The following is a 23,609-nucleotide window of genomic DNA, read 5'->3' as shown; positions in this document are numbered from 1 at the left end:
GAACCATTCCTGTGACACTAGTTATAGATTCCGATGCTTCACTTCAGGATTACTGTATCCCTCTGACCTTCTTATTGACGATGAAACACAGAAATTGCATCGGAATTAAATAGAAAAGGCACAATGCCGACTTAAGTACAAGAGAACTGACTCTTCTTACTGTCTATGTTTTGAACCATTCCTGTGACACTAAATATAGATTCCTGTGCTTCACTTCAGGTTTACTGTATCCCTCTGACCTTCTTGTTAACGATGAAACACAGAAATTGCATCGGAATTAGATACAAAAAGCACAATGCCGACTTAAGTGCAAGAAAACTGACTCTTCTTACTGTCTATGTTTTGAACCATTCCTGTGACACTAGTTGTAGATTCCGATGCTTCACTTCAGGTTTACTGTATCTCTCCGACCTTCTTATTGACGATGAAACACAGAAATTGCATTGGAATTAAATACAAAAGTTACAATGCCTACTTAAGTACAAGAAAACTGACTCTTCTTACTGTCTAGGTTTGAACCATTCCTGTGACACTAGTTATAGATTCCGATGCTTCACTTCAGGTTTACTGTATCCCTCTGACCTTCTTATTGACGACGAAACACAGAAATTGCATCGGAATTAAATACAAAGGCACAATGCTGACTTAAGTACAAGAAAACTGACACTTCTTACTCTATATGTTTTGAACCATTCATGTGACACTACTTATAGATTCCGATGCTTCACTTCAGGTTTACTGTATCTCTCCGACCTTCTTATTGACGATGAAACACAGAAATTGCATTGGAATTAAATACAAAAGGCACAATGCCTACTTAAGTACAAGAAAACTGACTCTTCTTACTGTCTAGGTTTGAACCATTCCTGTGACACTACTTATAGATTCCGATGCTTCACTTCAGGTTTACTGTATCCCTCTGACCTTCTTATTGACGATGAAACACAGAAATTGCATCGGAATTAAATACAAAGGCACAATGCCGACTTAAGTACAAGAAAACTGACTCATCTTACAGTCAATGATGTGAACCATTCCTGTGACACCTGTTATAGATTCCGATGCTTCACTTCAGGTTTACTGTATCCCTCTGAACTTCTTATTGACGATGAAACACAGATATTGCATCGGAATTAAATATAAAAGGCACAATGCCGACTTAAGTACAAGAAAACTGACTCTTCTTACTGTCTATGATTTGATCCATTCCTGTGACACTAGTTATAGATTCCGATGCTTCACTTCAGGTTTACTGTATCCCTCTGACCGTCTTATTGACGATGAAACATAGAAATTGTATTGGAATTAAAAAGAAAAGGAACAATGCCGACTTAAGTACAAGAAAACTGACTCATCTTACTCTCTATGATTGAACCATTCCTGTGACACTAGTTATAGATTCCGATGCTTCACTTCAGGATTACTGTATCCCTCTGACCTTCTTATTAAAGACGAATCACAGAAATTGCATCGGAATTAAATACAAAAGGCGCAATGCCGACTTATGTACAAGAAAACTGACTCTTCTTACTGTCTATGTTTTGAACCATTCCTGTGACACTACTTATAGATTCCGATGCTTCACTTCTGGTTTACTGTATCCCTCTGACCTTCTTACTGACGATGAAACACAGAAATTGCATCGGAATTAAATACAAAAGGCGCAATGATGTCTTAAGTACAAGACAACTGACTCTTCTTACTGTCTATGTTCTGAACCATTCCTGTGACACTAGTTATAGATTCCGATGCTTCACTTCTGGTTTACTGTATCCCTCTGACCTTCTTATTGACGATGAAACACAGAAATTGCATCGGAATTAAATACAAAAGGCACAATGCCGACTTAAGTACAAGAAAACTGACACTTCTTACTCTATATGTTTTGAACCAATCATGTGACACTAGTTATAGGTTCCGATGCTTCACTTCAGGTTTACTGTATCTCTCCGAACTTCTTATTGACGATGAAACACAGAAATTGCATTGGAATTAAATACAAAAGGCACAATGCCTACTTAAGTACAAGAAAACTGACTCTTCTTACTGTCTAGGTTTGAACCATTCCTGTGACACTAGTTATGGATTCCGATGCTTCACTTCAGGTTTACTGTATCCCTCTGACCTTCTTATTGACGATGAAAAACACAAAAATTGCATCGGAATTAAATACAAAGGCACAATGCCGACTTAAGTACAAGAAAACTGACTCATCTTACAGTAAATGATGTGAACCATTCCTGTGACACCTGTTATAGATTCCGATGCTTCACTTCAGGTTTACTGTATCCCTCTGAACTTCTTATTGACGATGAAACACAGATATTGCATCGGAATTAAATATAAAAGGCACAATGCCTACTTAAGTACAAGAAAACTGACTCTTCTTACTGTCTAGGTTTGAATCATTCCTGTGACACTAGTTATAGATTCCGATGCTTCACTTCAGGTTTACTGTATCCCTCTGACCTTCTTATTGACGATGAAAAACACAAAAATTGCATCGGAATTAAATACAAAGGCACAATGCCGACCTAAGTAAAAGAAAACTGACTCATCTTACAGTCAATGATGTGAACCATTCCTGTGACACCTGTTATAGATTCCGATGCTTCACTTCAGGTATACTGTATCCCTCTGACCTTCTTATTGACGATGAAACACAGAAATTGCATCGGAATTAAATACAAAGGCACAATGCCGACTTAAGTACAAGAAAACTGACTCATCTTACAGTCAATGATGTGAACCATTCCTGTGACACCTGTTATAGATTCCGATGCTTCACTTCAGGTTTACTGTATCCCTCTGAACTTCTTATTGACGATGAAACACAGATATTGCATCGGAATTAAATATAAAAGGCACAATGCCGACTTAAGTACAAGAAAACTGACTCTTCTTACTGCCTAGGTTTGAACCATTCCTGTGACACTAGTTATAGGTTCCGATGCTTCACTTCAGGTTTACTGTATCCCTCTGACCTTCTTATTGACGACGAAACACAGAAATTGCATCGGAATTAAATACAAAGGCACAATGCTGACTTATGTACAAGAAAAGTGACTCTTCTTACTGTCTATGTTTTGAACCATTCCTGTGACACTAGCTATAGATTCCGATGCTTCACTTCTGGTTTACTGTATCCCTCTGACCTTCTTATTGACGATGAAACACAGAAATTGCATCGGAATTAAATACAAAAGGCACAATGCCGACTTAAGTACAAGAAAACTGACTCTTCTTACTCTTTATGTTTTGAACCATTCATGTGACACTAGTTATAGATTCCGATGCTTCACTTCAGGTTTACTGTATCTCTCCGACCTTCTTATTGACGAGGAAACACAGAAATTGCATCGGAATTAAATAGAAAAGGCACAATGCCGACTTAAGTACAAGAGAACTGACTCTTCTTACTGTCTATGTTTTGAACCATTCCTGTGACACTAAATATAGATTCCTGTGCTTCACTTCAGGTTTACTGTATCCCTCTGACCTTCTTATTAACGATGAAACACAGAAATTGCATCGGAATTAGATACAAAAAGCACAATGCCGACTTAAGTGCAAGAAAACTGACTCCTCTTACTGTCTATGTTTTGAACCATTCCTGTGACACTAGTTATAGATTCCGATGCTTCACTTCAGGTTTACTGTATCCCTCTGACCTTCTTATTGACGACGAAACACAGAAATCGCATCGGAATTAAATACAAAGGCACAATGCTGACTTATGTACAAGAAAACTGACTCTTCTTACTGTCTATGTTTTGAACCATTCCTGTGACACTAGCTATAGATTCCGATGCTTCACTTCTGGTTTACTGTATCCCTCTGACCTTCTTATTGACGATGAAACACAGAAATTGCATTGGAATTAAATACAAAAGGCACAATGCCGACTTAAGTACAAGAAAACTGACACTTCTTACTCTATATGTTTTGAACCATTCATGTGACACTAGTTATAGATTCCGATGCTTCACTTCAGGTTTACTGTATCCCTCCGACCTTCTTATTGACGATGAAACACAGAAATTGCATTGGAATTAAATACAAAAGGCACAATGCCTACTTAAGTACAAGAAAACTGACTCTTCTTACTGTCTAGGTTTGAACCATTCCTGTGACACTAGTTATAGATTCCGATGCTTCACTTCAGGTTTACTGTATCCCTCTGACCTTCTTATTGACGATGAAACCCAGAAATTGCATCGGAATTAAATACAAAGGCACAATGCCGACTTAAGTTCAAGAAAACTGACTCTTCTTACTGTCTGGTTTGAACCATTCCTGTGACACTAGTTGTAGATTCCGATGCTTCACTTCAGGTTTACTGTATCCCTCTGACCTTCTTATTGACGATGAATCACAGGAATTGCTTCGGAATTAAATACAAAAGGCACAATGCCGACTTAAGTACAAGAAAACTGACTCTTCTTACTGTCTATGATTTGATCCATTCCTGTGACACTAGTTATAGATTCCGATGCTTCACTTCAGGTTTACTGTATCCCTCTGACCGTCTTATTGACGATGAAACATAGAAATTGCATTGGAATTAAAAAGAAAAGGAACAATGCCGATTTAAGTACAAGAAAACTGACTCATCTTACTCTCAATGATTGAACCATTCCTGTGACACTAGTTATAGATTCCGATGCTTCACTTCAGGATTACTGTATCCCTCTGACCTTCTTATTGACGATGAAACACAGAAATTGCATCGGAATTAAATAGAAAAGGCACAATGCCGACTTAAGTACAAGAGAACTGACTCTTCTTACTGTCTATGTTTTGAACCATTCCTGTGACACTAAATATAGATTCCTGTGCTTCACTTCAGGTTTACTGTATCCCTCTGACCTTCTTGTTAACGATGAAACACAGAAATTGCATCGGAATTAGATACAAAAAGCACAATGCCGACTTAAGTGCAAGAAAACTGACTCTTCTTACTGTCTATGTTTTGAACCATTCCTGTGACACTAGTTATAGATTCCGATGCTTCACTTCAGGTTTACTGTATCTCTCCGACCTTCTTATTGACGATGAAACACAGAAATTGCATTGGAATTAAATACAAAAGTTACAATGCCTACTTAAGTACAAGAAAACTGACTCTTCTTACTGTCTAGGTTTGAACCATTCCTGTGACACTAGTTATAGATTCCGATGCTTCACTTCAGGTTTACTGTATCCCTTTGACCTTCTTATTGACGACGAAACACAGAAATTGCATCGGAATTAAATACAAAGGCACAATGCTGACTTAAGTACAAGAAAACTGATACTTCTTACTCTATATGTTTTGAACCATTCATGTGACACTACTTATAGATTCCGATGCTTCACTTCAGGTTTACTGTATCTCTCCGACCTTCTTATTGACGATGAAACACAGAAATTGCATTGGAATTAAATACAAAAGGCACAACGCCTACTTAAGTACAAGAAAACTGACTCTTCTTACTGTCTAGGTTTGAACCATTCCTGTGACACTACTTATAGATTCCGATGCTTCACTTCAGGTTTACTGTATCCCTCTGACCTTCTTATTGACGATGAAACACAGAAATTGCATCGGAATTAAATACAAAGGCACAATGCCGACTTAAGTACAAGAAAACTGACTCATCTTACAGTCAATGATGTGAACCATTCCTGTGACACCTGTTATAGATTCCGATGCTTCACTTCAGGTTTACTGTATCCCTCTGAACTTCTTATTGACGATGAAACACAGATATTGCATCGGAATTAAATATAAAAGGCACAATGCCGACTTAAGTACAAGAAAACTGACTCTTCTTACTGTCTATGATTTGATCCATTCCTGTGACACTAGTTATAGATTCCGATGCTTCACTTCAGGTTTACTGTATCCCTCTGACCGTCTTATTGACGATGAAACATAGAAATTGCATTGGAATTAAAAAGAAAAGGAACAATGCCGACTTAAGTACAAGAAAACTGACTCATCTTACTCTCTATGATTGAACCATTCCTGTGACACTAGTTATAGATTCCGATGCTTCACTTCAGGATTACTGTATCCCTCTGACCTTCTTATTAAAGACGAATCACAGAAATTGCATCGGAATTAAATACAAAAGGCGCAATGCCGACTTATGTACAAGAAAACTGACTCTTCTTACTGTCTATGTTTTGAACCATTCCTGTGACACTACTTATAGATTCCGATGCTTCACTTCTGGTTTACTGTATCCCTCTGACCTTCTTACTGACGATGAAACACAGAAATTGCATCGGAATTAAATACAAAAGGCGCAATGATGTCTTAAGTACAAGACAACTGACTCTTCTTACTGTCTATCTTCTGAACCATTCCTGTGACACTAGTTATAGATTCCGATGCTTCACTTCTGGTTTACTGTATCCCTCTGACCTTCTTATTGACGATGAAACACAGAAATTGCATCGGAATTAAATACAAAAGGCACAATGCCGACTTAAGTACAAGAAAACTGACACTTCTTACTCTATATGTTTTGAACCAATCATGTGACACTAGTTATAGGTTCCGATGCTTCACTTCAGGTTTACTGTATCTCTCCGAACTTCTTATTGACGATGAAACACAGAAATTGCATTGGAATTAAATACAAAAGGCACAATGCCTACTTAAGTACAAGAAAACTGACTCTTCTTACTGTCTAGGTTTGAACCATTCCTGTGACACTAGTTATGGATTCCGATGCTTCACTTCAGGTTTACTGTATCCCTCTGACCTTCTTATTGACGATGAAAAACACAAAAATTGCATCGGAATTAAATACAAAGGCACAATGCCGACTTAAGTACAAGAAAACTGACTCATCTTACAGTAAATGATGTGAACCATTCCTGTGACACCTGTTATAGATTCCGATGCTTCACTTCAGGTTTACTGTATCCCTCTGAACTTCTTATTGACGATGAAACACAGATATTGCATCGGAATTAAATATAAAAGGCACAATGCCTACTTAAGTACAAGAAAACTGACTCTTCTTACTGTCTAGGTTTGAACCATTCCTGTGACACTAGTTATAGATTCCGATGCTTCACTTCAGGTTTACTGTATCCCTCTGACCTTCTTATTGACGATGAAAAACACAAAAATTGCATCGGAATTAAATACAAAGGCACAATGCCGACCTAAGTAAAAGAAAACTGACTCATCTTACAGTCAATGATGTGAACCATTCCTGTGACACCTGTTATAGATTCCGATGCTTCACTTCAGGTATACTGTATCCCTCTGACCTTCTTATTGACGATGAAACACAGAAATTGCATCGGAATTGAATACAAAGGCACAATGCCGACTTAAGTACAAGAAAACTGACTCATCTTACAGTCAATGATGTGAACCATTCCTGTGACACCTGTTATAGATTCCGATGCTTCACTTCAGGTTTACTGTATCCCTCTGAACTTCTTATTGACGATGAAACACAGATATTGCATCGGAATTAAATATAAAAGGCACAATGCCGACTTAAGTACAAGAAAACTGACTCTTCTTACTGTCTAGGTTTGAACCATTCCTGTGACACTAGTTATAGGTTCCGATGCTTCACTTCAGGTTTACTGTATCCCTCTGACCTTCTTATTGACGACGAAACACAGAAATTGCATCGGAATTAAATACAAAGGCACAATGCTGACTTATGTACAAGAAAAGTGACTCTTCTTACTGTCTATGTTTTGAACCATTCCTGTGACACTAGCTATAGATTCCGATGCTTCACTTCTGGTTTACTGTATCCCTCTGACCTTCTTATTGACGATGAAACACAGAAATTGCATCGGAATTAAATACAAAAGGCACAATGCCGACTTAAGTACAAGAAAACTGACTCTTCTTACTCTTTATGTTTTGAACCATTCATGTGACACTAGTTATAGATTCCGATGCTTCACTTCAGGTTTACTGTATCTCTCCGACCTTCTTATTGACGATGAAACACAGAAATTGCATTGGAATTAAATACCAAAGGCACAATGCCTACTTAAGTACAAGAAAACTGACTCTTCTTACTGTCTAGGTTTGAACCATTCCTGTGACACTAGTTATAGATTCCGAAGCTTCACTTCCGGTTTACTGTATCCCTCTGACGTTCTTATTGACGATAAAACACAGAAATTGCATCGGAATTAAATACAACGGCACAATGTCGACTTAAGTACAAGAAAACTGACTCTTCTTACTGTCTATGTTTTGAACCATTCCTGTGACACTAGTTGTAGATTCCGATGCTTCACTTCAGGTTTACTGTATCCCTCTGACCTTCTTATTGACGATGAATCACAGGAATTGATACGGAATTAAATACAAAATGCACAATGCCGACTTAAGTACAAGAAAACTGACTCTTCTTACTCTCTATGATTGAACCATTCCTGTGACACTAGTTATAGATTCCGATGCTTCACTTCAGGTTTACTGTATCCCTCTGACCTTCTTATTGACGAGGAAACACAGAAATTGCATCGGAATTAAATAGAAAAGGCACAATGCCGACTTAAGTACAAGAGAACTGACTCTTCTTACTGTCTATGTTTTGAACCATTCCTGTGACACTAAATATAGATTCCTGTGCTTCACTTCAGGTTTACTGTATCCCTCTGACCTTCTTATTAACGATGAAACACAGAAATTGCATCGGAATTAGATACAAAAAGCACAATGCCGACTTAAGTGCAAGAAAACTGACTCTTCTTACTGTCTATGTTTTGAACCATTCCTGTGACACTAGTTATAGATTCCGATGCTTCACTTCAGGTTTACTGTATCCCTCTGACCTTCTTATTGACGACGAAACACAGAAATCGCATCGGAATTAAATACAAAGGCACAATGCTGACTTATGTACAAGAAAACTGACTCTTCTTACTGTCTATGTTTTGAACCATTCCTGTGACACTAGCTATAGATTCCGATGCTTCACTTCTGGTTTACTGTATCCCTCTGACCTTCTTATTGACGATGAAACACAGAAATTGCATTGGAATTAAATACAAAAGGCACAATGCCGACATAAGTACAAGAAAACTGACTCTTCTTACTCTATATGTTTTGAACCATTCATGTGACACTAGTTATAGATTCCGATGCTTCACTTCAGGTTTACTGTATCTCTCCGACCTTCTTATTGACGATGAAACACAGAAATTGCATTGGAATTAAATACCAAAGGCACAATGCCTACTTAAGTACAAGAAAACTGACTCTTCTTACTGTCTAGGTTTGAACCATTCCTGTGACACTAGTTATAGATTCCGAAGCTTCACTTCCGGTTTACTGTATCCCTCTGACGTTCTTATTGACGATAAAACACAGAAATTGCATCGGAATTAAATACAACGGCACAATGTCGACTTAAGTACAAGAAAACTGACTCTTCTTACTGTCTATGTTTTGAACCATTCCTGTGACACTAGTTGTAGATTCCGATGCTTCACTTCAGGTTTACTGTATCCCTCTGACCTTCTTATTGACGATGAATCACAGGAATTGCTTCGGAAATAAATACAAAATGCACAATGCCGACTTAAGTACAAGAAAACTGACTCTTCTTACTCTCTATGATTGAACCATTCCTGTGACACTAGTTATAGATTCCGATGCTTCACTTCAGGTTTACTGTATCCCTCTGACCTTCTTATTGACGAGGAAACACAGAAATTGCATCGGAATTAAATAGAAAAGGCACAATACCGACTTAAGTACAAGAGAACTGACTCTTCCTACTGTCTATGTTTTGAACCATTCCTGTGACACTAAATATAGGTTCCTGTGCTTCACTTCAGGTTTACTGTATCCCTCTGACCTTCTTATTAACGAAGAAACACAGAAATTGCATCGGAATTCGATACAAAAAGCACAATGCCGACTTAAGTGCAAGAAAACTGACTCTTCTTACTGTCTATGTTTTGAACCATTCCTGTGACACTAGTTATAGATTCCGATGCTTCACTTCAGGTTTACTGTATCCCTCTGGCCTTCTTATTGACGACGAATCACGGAAATTGCATCGGAATTAAATACAAAAGGCGCAATGATGACTTAAGTACAAGACAACTGACTCTTCTTACTGTCTATGTTCTGAACCATTCCTGTGACACTAGTTATAGATTCCGATGCTTCACTTCTGGTTTACTGTATCCCTCTGACCTTCTTATTGACGATGAAACACAGAAATTGCATCGGAATTAAATACAAAAGGCACAATGCCGACTTAAGTACAAGAAAACTGACACTTCTTACTCTATATGTTTTGAACCATTCATGTGACACTAGTTATAGATTCCGATGCTTCACTTCAGGTTTACTGTATCTCTCCGACCTTCTTATTGACGATGAAACACAGAAATTGCATTGGAATTAAATACAAAAGGCACAATGCCTACTTAAGTACAAGAAAACTGACTCTTCTTACTGTCTAGGTTTGAACCATTCCTGTGACACTACTTATAGATTCCGATGCTTCACTTCAGGTTTACTGTATCCCTCTGACCTTCTTATTGACGATGAAACACAGAAATTGCATCGGAATTAAATACAAAGGCACAATGCCGACTTAAGTACAAGAAAACTGACTCATCTTACAGTCAATGATGTGAACCATTCCTGTGACACCTGTTATAGATTCCGATGCTTCATTTCAGGTTTACTGTATCCCTCTGAACTTCTTATTGACGATGAAACACAGATATTGCATCGGAATTAAATATAAAAGGCACAATGCCGACTTAAGTACAAGAAAACTGACTCTTCTTACTGTCTATGATTTGATCCATTCCTGTGACACTAGTTATAGATTCCGATGCTTCACTTCAGGTTTACTGTATCCCTCTGACCGTCTTATTGACGATGAAACATAGAAATTGCATTGGAATTAAAAAGAAAAGGAACAATGCCGACTTAAGTACAAGAAAACTGACTCATCTTACTCTCTATGATTGAACCATTCCTGTGACACTAGTTATAGATTCCGATGCTTCACTTCAGGATTACTGTATCCCTCTGACCTTCTTATTAAAGACGAATCACAGAAATTGCATCGGAATTAAATACAAAAGGCGCAATGCCGACTTATGTACAAGAAAACTGACTCTTCTTACTGTCTATGTTTTGAACCATTCCTGTGACACTACTTATAGATTCCGATGCTTCACTTCTGGTTTACTGTATCCCTCTGACCTTCTTACTGACGATGAAACACAGAAATTGCATCGGAATTAAATACAAAAGGCGCAATGATGTCTTAAGTACAAGACAACTGACTCTTCTTACTGTCTATGTTCTGAACCATTCCTGTGACACTAGTTATAGATTCCGATGCTTCACTTCTGGTTTACTGTATCCCTCTGACCTTCTTATTGACGATGAAACACAGAAATTGCATCGGAATTAAATACAAAAGGCACAATGCCGACTTAAGTACAAGAAAACTGACACTTCTTACTCTATATGTTTTGAACCATTCATGTGACACTAGTTATAGGTTCCGATGCTTCACTTCAGGTTTACTGTATCTCTCCGACCTTCTTATTGACGATGAAACACAGAAATTGCATTGGAATTTAAATACAAAAGGCACAATGCCTACTTAAGTACAAGAAAACTGACTCTTCTTACTGTCTAGGTTTGAACCATTCCTGTGACACTAGTTATGGATTCCGATGCTTCACTTCAGGTTTACTGTATCCCTCTGACCTTCTTATTGACGATGAAAAACACAAAAATTGCATCGGAATTAAATACAAAGGCACAATGCCGACTTAAGTACAAGAAAACTGACTCATCTTACAGTAAATGATGTGAACCATTCCTGTGACACCTGTTATAGATTCCGATGCTTCACTTCAGGTTTACTGTATCATTCTGAACTTCTTATTGACGATGAAACACAGATATTGCATCGGAATTAAATATAAAAGGCACAATGCCTACTTAAGTACAAGAAAACTGACTCTTCTTACTGTCTAGGTTTGACCATTCCTGTGACACTAGTTATAGATTCCGATGCTTCACTTCAGGTTTACTGTATCCCTCTGACCTTCTTATTGACGATGAAAAACACAAAAATTGTATCGGAATTAAATACAAAGGCACAATGCCGACCTAAGTAAAAGAAAACTGACTCATCTTACAGTCAATGATGTGAACCATTCCTGTGACACCTGTTATAGATTCCGATGCTTCACTTCAGGTTTACTGTATCCCTCTGACCGTCTTATTGACGATGAAACATAGAAATTGCATTGGAATTAAAAAGAAAAGGAACAATGCCGACTTAAGTACAAGAAAACTGACTCATCTTACTCTCTATGATTGAACCATTCCTGTGACACTAGTTATAGATTCCGATGCTTCACTTCAGGATTACTGTATCCCTCTGACCTTCTTATTGACGATGAAACACAGAAATTGCATCGGAATTAAATAGAAAAGGCACAATGCCGATTTAAGTACAAGAGAACTGACACTTCTTACTGTCTATGTTTTGAACCATTCCTGTGACACTAAATATAGATTCCTGTGCTTCACTTCAGGTTTACTGTATCCCTCTGACCTTCTTATTAACGATGAAACACAGAAATTGCATCGTAATTAGATACAAAAAGGACAATGCCGACTTAAGTGCAAGAAAACTGAATCTTCTTACTGTCTATGTTTTGAACCATTCCTGTGACACTAGTTATAGATTCCGATGCTTCACTTCAGGTTTACTGTATTCCTCTGACCTTCTTATTAAAGACGAATCACAGAAATTGCATCGGAATTAAATACAAAAGGCGCAATGCCGACTTATGTACAAGAAAACTGACTCTTCTTACTGTCTATGTTTTGAACCATTCCTGTGACACTAGTTATAGATTCCGATGCTTCACTTCTGGTATACTGTATCCCTCTGACCTTCTTACTGACGATGAAACACAGAAATTGCATCGGAATTAAATACAAAAGGCACAATGCCGACTTAAGTACAAGAAAACTTACTCTTCTTACTCTATATGTTTTGAACCATTCATGTGACACTAGTTATAGATTCCGATGCTTCACTTCAGGTTTACTGTATCTCTCCGACCTTCTTATTGACGATGAAACACAGAAATTGCATTGGAATTAAATACAAAAGTTACAATGCCTACTTAAGTACAAGAAAACTGACTCTTCTTACTGTCTAGATTTGAACCATTCCTGTGACACTAGTTATGGATTCCGATGCTTCACTTCAGGTTTACTGTATCCCTCTGACCTTCTTATTGACGATGAAACACAGAAATTGCATCGGAATTAAATACAAAGGCACAATGCCGACTTAAGTACAAGAAAACTGCCTCTTCCTACTGTCTATGTTTTGAACCATTCCTGTGACACTAGTTGTAGATTCCGATGCTTCACTTCAGGTTTACTGTATCCCTCTGTCCTTGTTATTGACGATGAATCACAGGATTTGCTTCGGAATTAAATACAAAATGCAGAATGCCAACTTAAGTACAAGAAAACTGACTCTTCTTACTCTCTATGATTGAACCATTCCTGTGACACTAGTTATAGATTCCGATGCTTCACTTCAGGTTTACTGTATCACTCTGACCTTCTTATTGACGAGGAAACACAGAAATTGCATCGGAATTAAATAGAAAAGGCACAATGCCGACTTAAGTACAAGAGAACTGACTCTTCTTACTGTCTATGTTTTGAACCATTCCTGTGACACTAAATATAGATTCCTGTGCTTCACTTCAGGTTTACTGTATCCCTCTGACCTTCTTATTAACGATGAAACACAGAAATTGCATCGGAATTAGATACAAAAAGCACAATGCCGACTTAAGTGCAAGAAAACTGACTCTTCTTACTGTCTATGTTTTGAACCATTCCTGTGACACTAGTTATACATTCCGATGCTTCACTTCAGGTTTACTGTATCCCTCTGACCTTCTTATTGACGACGAATCACAGAAATTGCATCGGAATTAAATACAAAAGGCGCAATGATGACTTAAGTACAAGACAACTGACTCTTCTTACTGTCTATGTTCTGAACCATTCCTGTGACACTAGTTATAGATTCCGATGCTTCACTTCTGGTTTACTGTATCCCTCTGACCTTCTTATTGACGATGAAACACAGAAATTGCATCGGAATTATATACAAAAGGCACAATGCCGACTTAAGTACAAGAAAACTGACACTTCTTACTCTATATGTTTTGAACCATTCATGTGACACTAGTTATAGATTCCGATGCTTCACTTCAGGTTTACTGTATCTCTCCGACCTTCTTATTGACGAGGAAACACAGAAATTGCATTGGAATTAAATACAAAAGGCACAATGCCTACTTAAGTACAAGAAAACTGACTCTTCTTACTGTCTAGGTTTGAACCATTCCTGTGACACTAGTTATAGATTCCGATGCTTCACTTCAGGTTTACTGTATCCCTCTGACCTTCTTATTGACGATGAAAAACACAAAAATTGCATCGGAATTAAATACAAAGGCACAATGCCGACTTGAGTACAAGAAAACTGACTCATCTTACAGTCAATGATGTGAACCATTCCTGTGACACCTGTTATAGATTCCGATGCTTCACTTCAGGTTTACTGTATCCCTCTGAACTTCTTATTGACGATGAAACACAGATATTGCATCGGAATTAAATATAAAAGGCACAATGCCGACTTAAGTACAAGAAAACTGACTCTTCTTACTGTCTATGATTTGATCCATTCCTGTGACACTAGTTATAGATTCCGATGCTTCACTTCAGGTTTACTGTATCCCTCTGACCGTCTTATTGACGATGAAATATACAAATTGCATTGGAATTAAAAAGAAAAGGAACAGTGCCGACTTAAGTACAAGAAAACTGACTCATCTTACTCTCTATGATTGAACCATTCCTGTGACACTAGTTATAGATTCCGATGCTTCACTTCAGGATTACTGTATCCCTCTGACCTTCTTATTGACGATGAAACACAGAAATTGCATCGGAATTAAATAGAAAATACACAATGCCGACTTAAGTACAAGAGAACTGACTCTTCTTACTGTCTATGTTTTGAACCATTCCTGTGACACTAAATATAGATTCCTGTGCTTCACTTCAGGTTTACTGTATCCCTCTGACCTTCTTAGTAACGATGAAACACAGAAATTGCATCGGAATTAGATACAAAAAGGACAATGCCGACTTAAGTGCAAGAAAATGACTCTTCTTACTGTCTATGTTTTGAACCATTCCTGTGACACTAGTTATTGATTCCGATGCTTCACTTCAGGTTTACTGTATTCCTCTGACCTTCTTATTAAAGACGAATCACAGAAATGGCATCGGAATTAAATACAAAAGGCGCAATGCCGACTTATGTACAAGAAAACTGACTCTTCTTACTGTCTATGTTTTGAACCATTCCTGTGACACTAGTTATAGATTCCGATGCTTCACTTCTGGTTTACTGTATCCCTCTGACCTTCTTACTGACGATGAAACACAGAAATTGCATCGGAATTAAATACAAAAGGCACAATGCCGACTTAAGTACAAGAAATCTTACTCTTCTTACTCTATATGTTTTGAACCATTCATGTGACACTAGTTATAGATTCCGATGCTTCACTTCAGGTTTACTGTATCCCTCCGACCTTCTTATTGACGATGAAACACAGAAATTGCATTGGAATTAATTACAAAAGTTACAATGCCTACTTAAGTACAAGAAAACTGACTCTTCTTACTGTCTAGGTTTGAACCATTCCTGTGACACTAGTTATAGATTCCGATGCTTCACTTCAGGTTTACTGTATCCCTCTGACCTTCTTATTGACGATGAAACACAGAAATTGCATCGGAATTAAATACAAAGGCACAATGCCGACTTAAGTACAAGAAAACTGACTCTTCTTACTGTCTATGTTTTGAACCATTCCTGTGACACTAGTTGTAGATTCCGATGCTTCACTTCAGGTTTACTGTATCCCTCTGACCTTGTTATTGACGATGAATCACAGGATTTGCTTCGGAATTAAATACAAAATGCACATTGCCGACTTAAGTACAAGAAAACTGACTCTTCTTACTCTCTATGATTGAACCATTCCTGTGACACTAGTTATAGATTCCGATGCTTCACTTCAGGTTTACTGTATCCCTCTGACCTTCTTATTGACGAGGAAACACAGAAATTGCATCGGAATTAAATAGAAAAGGCACAATGCCGACTTAAGTACAAGAGAACTGACTCTTCTTACTGTCTATGTTTTGAACCATTCCTGTGACACTAAATATAGATTCCTGTGCTTCACTTCAGGTTTACTGTATCTCTCCGACCTTCTTATTGACGAGGAAACACAGAAATTGCATTGGAATTAAATACAAAAGGCACAATGCCTACTTAAGTACAAGAAAACTGACTCTTCTTACTGTCTAGGTTTGAACCATTCCTGTGACACTAGTTATAGATTCCGATGCTTCACTTCAGGTTTACTGTATCCCTCTGACCTTCTTATTGACGATGAAAAACACAAAAATTGCATCGGAATTAAATACAAAGGCACAATGCCGACTTGAGTACAAGAAAACTGACTCATCTTACAGTCAATGATGTGAACCATTCCTGTGACACCTGTTATAGATTCCGATGCTTCACTTCAGGTTTACTGTATCCCTCTGAACTTCTTATTGACGATGAAACACAGATATTGCATCGGAATTAAATATAAAAGGCACAATGCCGACTTAAGTACAAGAAAACTGACTCTTCTTACTGTCTATGATTTGATCCATTCCTGTGACACTAGTTATAGATTCCGATGCTTCACTTCAGGTTTACTGTATCCCTCTGACCGTCTTATTGACGATGAAACATACAAATTGCATTGGAATTAAAAAGAAAAGGAACAGTGCCGACTTAAGTACAAGAAAACTGACTCATCTTACTCTCTATGATTGAACCATTCCTGTGACACTAGTTATAGATTCCGATGCTTCACTTCAGGATTACTGTATCCCTCTGACCTTCTTATTGACGATGAAACACAGAAATTGCATCGGAATTAAATAGAAAATACACAATGCCGACTTAAGTACAAGAGAACTGACTCTTCTTACTGTCTATGTTTTGAACCATTCCTGTGACACTAAATATAGATTCCTGTGCTTCACTTCAGGTTTACTGTATCCCTCTGACCTTCTTAGTAACGATGAAACACAGAAATTGCATCGGAATTAGATACAAAAAGGACAATGCCGACTTAAGTGCAAGAAAATGACTCTTCTTACTGTCTATGTTTTGAACCATTCCTGTGACACTAGTTATTGATTCCGATGCTTCACTTCAGGTTTACTGTATTCCTCTGACCTTCTTATTAAAGACGAATCACAGAAATTGCATCGGAATTAAATACAAAAGGCGCAATGCCGACTTATGTACAAGAAAACTGACTCTTCTTACTGTCTATGTTTTGAACCATTCCTGTGACACTAGTTATAGATTCCGATGCTTCACTTCTGGTTTACTGTATCCCTCTGACCTTCTTACTGACGATGAAACACAGAAATTGCATCGGAATTAAATACAAAAGGCACAATGCCGACTTAAGTACAAGAAATCTTACTCTTCTTACTCTATATGTTTTGAACCATTCATGTGACACTAGTTATAGATTCCGATGCTTCACTTCAGGTTTACTGTATCCCTCCGACCTTCTTATTGACGATGAAACACAGAAATTGCATTGGAATTAATTACAAAAGTTACAATGCCTACTTAAGTACAAGAAAACTGACTCTTCTTACTGTCTAGGTTTGAACCATTCCTGTGACACTAGTTATAGATTCCGATGCTTCACTTCAGGTTTACTGTATCCCTCTGACCTTCTTATTGACGATGAAACACAGAAATTGCATCGGAATTAAATACAAAGGCACAATGCCGACTTAAGTACAAGAAAACTGACTCATCTTACAGTCAATGATGTGAACCATTCCTGTGACACCTGTTATAGATTCCGATGCTTCACTTCAGGTTTACTGTATCCCTCTGAACTTCTTATTGACGATGAAACACAGATATTGCATCGGAATTAAATATAAAAGGCACAATGCCGACTTAAGTACAAGAAAACTGACTCTTCTTACTCTCTATGATTGAACCATTCCTGTGACACTAGTTATAGATTCCGATGCTTCACTTCAGGTTTACTGTATCCCTCTGACCTTCTTATTGACGAGGAAACACAGAAATTGCATCGGAATTAAATAGAAAAGGCACAATGCCGACTTAAGTACAAGAGAACTGACTCTTCTTACTGTCTATGTTTTGAACCATTCCTGTGACACTAAATATAGATTCCTGTGCTTCACTTCAGGTTTACTGTATCCCTCTGACCTTCTTATTAACGATGAAACACAGAAATTGCATCGGAATTAGATACAAAAAGCACAATGCCGACTTAAGTGCAAGAAAACTGACTCTTCTTACTGTCTATGTTTTGAACCATTCCTGTGACACTAGTTATAGATTCCGATGCTTCACTTCAGGTTTACTGTATCCATCTGACCTTCTTATTGACGACGAATCACAGAAATTGCATCGGAATTAAATACAAAAGGCGCAATGATGTCTTAAGTACAAGACAACTGACTCTTCTTACTGTCTATGTTCTGAACCATTCCTGTGACACTAGTTATAGATTCCGATGCTTCACTTCTGGTTTACTGTATCCCTCTGACCTTCTTATTGACGATGAAACACAGAAATTGCATCGGAATTAAATACAAAAGGCACAATGCCGACTTAAGTACAAGAAAACTGACACTTCTTACTCTATATGTTTTGAACCATTCATGTGACACTAGTTATAGATTCCGATGCTTCACTTCAGGTTTACTGTATCTCTCCGACCTTCTTATTGACGATGCAACACAGAAATTGCATTGGAATTAAATACAAAAGGCACAATGCCTACTTAAGTACAAGAAAACTGACTCTTCTTACTGTCTAGGTTTGAACCATTCCTGTGACACTAATTATGGATTCCGATGCTTCATTTCAGGTTTACTGTATCCCTCTGACGTTCTTATTGACGATGAAAAACACAAAAATTGCATCGGAATTAAATACAAAGGCACAATGCCGACTTAAGTACAAGAAAACTGACTCATCTTACAGTAAATGATGTGAACCATTCCTGTGACACCTGTTATAGATTCCGATGCTTCACTTCAGGTTTACTGTATCCCTCTGAACTTCTTATTGACGATGAAACACAGATATTGCATCGGAATTAAATATAAAAGGCACAATGCCTACTTAAGTACAAGAAAACTGACTCTTCTTACTGTCTAGGTTTGAACCATTCCTGTGACACTAGTTATAGGTTCCGATGCTTCACTTCAGGTTTACTGTATCCCTCTGACCTTCTTATTGACGATGAAAAACACAAAAATTGCATCGGAATTAAATACAAAGGCACATTGCCGACTTAAGTACAAGAAAACTGACTCATCTTACAGTCAATGATGTGAACCATTCCTGTGACACCTGTTATAGATTCCGATGCTTCACTTCAGGTTTACTGTATCCCTCTGACCGTCTTATTGACGATGAAACATAGAAATTGCATTGGAATTAAAAAGAAAAGGAACAATGCCGACTTAAGTACAAGAAAACTGACTCATCTTACTCTCTATGATTGAACCATTCCTGTGACACTAGTTATAGATTCCGATGCTTCACTTCAGGATTACTGTATCCCTCTGACCTTCTTATTGACGATGAAACACAGAAATTGCATCGGAATTAAATAGAAAAGGCACAATGCCGATTTAAGTACAAGAGAACTGACTCTTCTTACTGTCTATGTTTTGAACCATTCCTGTGACACTAAATATAGATTCCTGTGCTTCACTTCAGGTTTACTGTATCACTCTGACCTTCTTATTGACGATGAAACACAGATATTGCATTGGAATTAAATACAAAAGGCACAATGCCGACTTAAGTACAAGAAAACTGACCCTTCTTACTCTATATGTTTTGAACCATTCATGTGACACTAGTTATAGATTCCGATGCTTCACTTCAGGTTTACTGTATCTCTCCGACCTTCTTATTGACGATGAAACACAGAAATTGCATCGGAATTAAATACAAAAGGCACAATGCCTACTGAAGTACAAGAAAACTGACTTCTTACTGTCTAGGTTTGAACCATTCCTGTGACACTAGTTATAGATTCCGATGCTTCACTTCAGGTTTACTGTATCCCTCTGACCTTCTTATTGACGATGAAACACTGAAATTGCATCGGAATTAAATACAAAGGCACAATGCCGACTTAAGTACAAGAAAACTGACTCATCTTACTCTCTATGATTGAACCATTCCTGTGACACTAGTTATAGATTCCGATGCTTCACTTCATGTTTACTGTATCCCTCTGACCTTCTTATTGACGATGGAACACAGAAATTGCATCGGAATTATATAGAAAAAGCACAATGCCGACTTAAGTACAGGAGAACTGCCTCTTCTTACAGTCTATGTTTTGAACCATTCCTGTGACACTAAATATAGATTCCTGTGCTTCACTTCAGGTTTACTGTATCCCTCTGACCTTCTTATTGACGATGAAACACAGAAATTGCATCGGAATTAGATAAAAACGCACAATGCCGACTTAAGTGCAAGAAAACTGACTCTTCTTACTGTCTATGTTTTGAACCATTCCTGTGACACTAGTTATAGATTCTGATACTTCACTTCAGGTTTACTGTATCACTCTGACCTTCTTATAGACGACGAATCACAGAAATTGCATCTGAATTAAATACAAAAGGCGCAATGCCGACTTAAGTACAAGAAAACTGACTCTTCTTACTGTCTATGTTTTGAACCATTCCTGTGACGCTAGTTATAGATTCCGATGCTTCACTTCAGGTTTACTGTATCCCTCTGACCTTCTTATTGACGATGAAACACAGAAATTGCATCGAAATTAAATACAAAAGGCACAATGCCGACTTAAGTACAAGAATACTGACTCTTCTTACTCTATATGTTTTGAACCATTCATGAGACACTAGTTATAGATTCCGTTGCTTCACGTCAGGTTTACTGTATCTCTCCGACCTTCTTATTGACGATGAATCACAGAAATTGCATCGGAATTAAATACAAAAGGCACAATGCCTACATAAGTACAAGAAAATTGACTCTTCTTACTGTCTATGTTTTGAACCATTCCTGTGACACTAGTTATAGATTCCGATGCTTCACCCCAGGTTTACTGTATCCCTCTGACCTTCTTATTGACGATGAAACACAGAAATTCCAACGGAATTAAATACAAAAGGCACAATGCCGACTTAAGAACAAGAATACTGACAATTCTTACTGTCTACGATTTGAACCATTCATGTGACACTAATTATAGATTCCGATGCTTCACTTCAGGTTTACTGTATCCCTCTGACCTTCTTATTGACGATGAAACACAGAAATTGCTTCGGACTTAAATACAAAAGCCACAATGCCGACTTAAGTACAAGAAAACTGACTCTTCTTACTGTCCATCTTTTGAAGCATTCCTGTGACACTAGTTATAGATTCCGATGCTTCACTTCAGGTTTACTGTATCTCTCCGACCTTCTTATTGACGATGAATCACAGAAATTGCTTCGGAGTTAAATACAAAAGGCACAATGCAGACTTAAGCACAAGAAAACTGACTCTTCTTACAGTCAATGTTTTGAACCATTCCTGTGACACTTGTTATAGTTTCCGATGCTTTACTTCAGGTTTACTGTATCCCTCTGACCTTCTTATTGACGATGAAACACAGAAATTGCATCGGACTTAAATACAAAAGGCACAATGCCGACTTAAGTACAAGAAAACTGACTCCTCTGACTGTCTAAGTTTTGAACCATTATTGTGACACTAGTTATAGATTCCGATGCTTCACTTCAGGTTTACTGTATCCCTCTGACCTTCTTATTGTTAATGCAACACAGAAATTGCAACGGAATTAAATACAAACTGCACAATGCCGACTTAAGTACATGACAACTGACCCTTCTTACTGTCTATGTTTTGAACCATTCCTGTGACACTAGTTATAGATTCCGATGCTTCACTTCAAGATTACTGTATCACTCTGACCTTCTTATTGACGATGAAACACAGAAATTGCATCGGAATTAAATAGAAAAGGCACAATGCCGACTTAAGTACAAGAAAATTGACTCTTCTTACTGTCTATGATTTGAACCATTCATGTGACACTATATATAGATTCCGATGCTTCACTTCAGGTTTACTGTATCCCGCTGACCTTATTGATGATGTAACACAGAAATTGCATCGGAATTAAAAAAAATGCACAATGCCGACTTAAGTACAAGAAAACTGACTCTTTTTACTGTCTAGGTTTGCACCATTCCTGTGACACTAGTTATAGATTCCGATGCTTCACTTCAGGTTTACTGTATCCCGCTGACCTTATTGACGATGAAACACAGAAATTGCATCGGAATTAAATACAAAGGCACAATGCCGACTTAAGTAGAAGAAAACTGACTCTTCTTACTGTCTATGTTTTGAACCATTCCTGTGACACTAGTTATAGATTCCAATGCGTCACTTCAGGTTTACTGTATCTCTCTGACCTTCTTATTGACGATGAAACACAGAAATTGCTTCGGAGTTAAATTCCAAAGGCACAATGCCGACTTAAGTACAAGAAAACTGACTCTTCTTACAGTCAATGTTTTGAACTATTCATGTGGCACTATATATAGATTCCGATGTTTCACTTTAGGTTTACTGTATCCCGCTGACCTTATTGACGATGAAACACAGAAATTGCATCGGAATTAAATACAAAGGCACAATGCCGACTTAAGTACAAGAAAACTGACTCTTCTTACTGTCTAGGTTTGAAAAATTCCTGTGACACTAGTTATAGATTCCGATGCTTCACTTCAGGTTTACTGTATCCCGCTGACCTTATTGACGATGAAACACAGAAATTGCGTCGGAATTAAATACAAAGGCACAATGACGACTTAAGAACAAGAAAACTGACTCTTCTTACTGTCTATGCTTTGAACCATTCCTGTGACACTAGTTATAGATTCCGATGCTTCACGTCAGGTTTACTGTATCCCTCTGACCGTCTTATTGACGATGAAACACAGAAATTGCATCGGAATTATATACAAAAAGCAGAATGCCGACTTAAGTACAAGAATACTGACTCTTCCTACTGTCTATGTTTTGAACCACTCCTGTGACACTAGTTATAGATTCCGAAGCTTCACTTCAGGTTTACTGTATCCCTCTGACATTTTTATTGACGATGAAACACAGAAATTGCATCGGAATTAAATACAAAAGGCGCAATGCCGACTTAAGTACAAGAAAACTGACTCTTCTTACTGTCTATGTTTTGAACCATTCCTGTGACACTAGTTATAGAATCCGATGCTTCACTTCTGGTTTACTGTATCCCTCTGACCTTCTTATTGACGATGAAACACAGAAATTGAATCGGAATTAAATACAAAA

The sequence above is a fragment of the Schistocerca serialis genome, unplaced genomic scaffold (genome assembly GCF_023864345.2).
Source record: "Schistocerca serialis cubense isolate TAMUIC-IGC-003099 unplaced genomic scaffold, iqSchSeri2.2 HiC_scaffold_1417, whole genome shotgun sequence".
Classification (NCBI taxonomy): Eukaryota; Metazoa; Arthropoda; class Insecta; order Orthoptera; family Acrididae; genus Schistocerca; species Schistocerca serialis.
Note: the sequence above shows the minus strand (reverse complement) of the source record.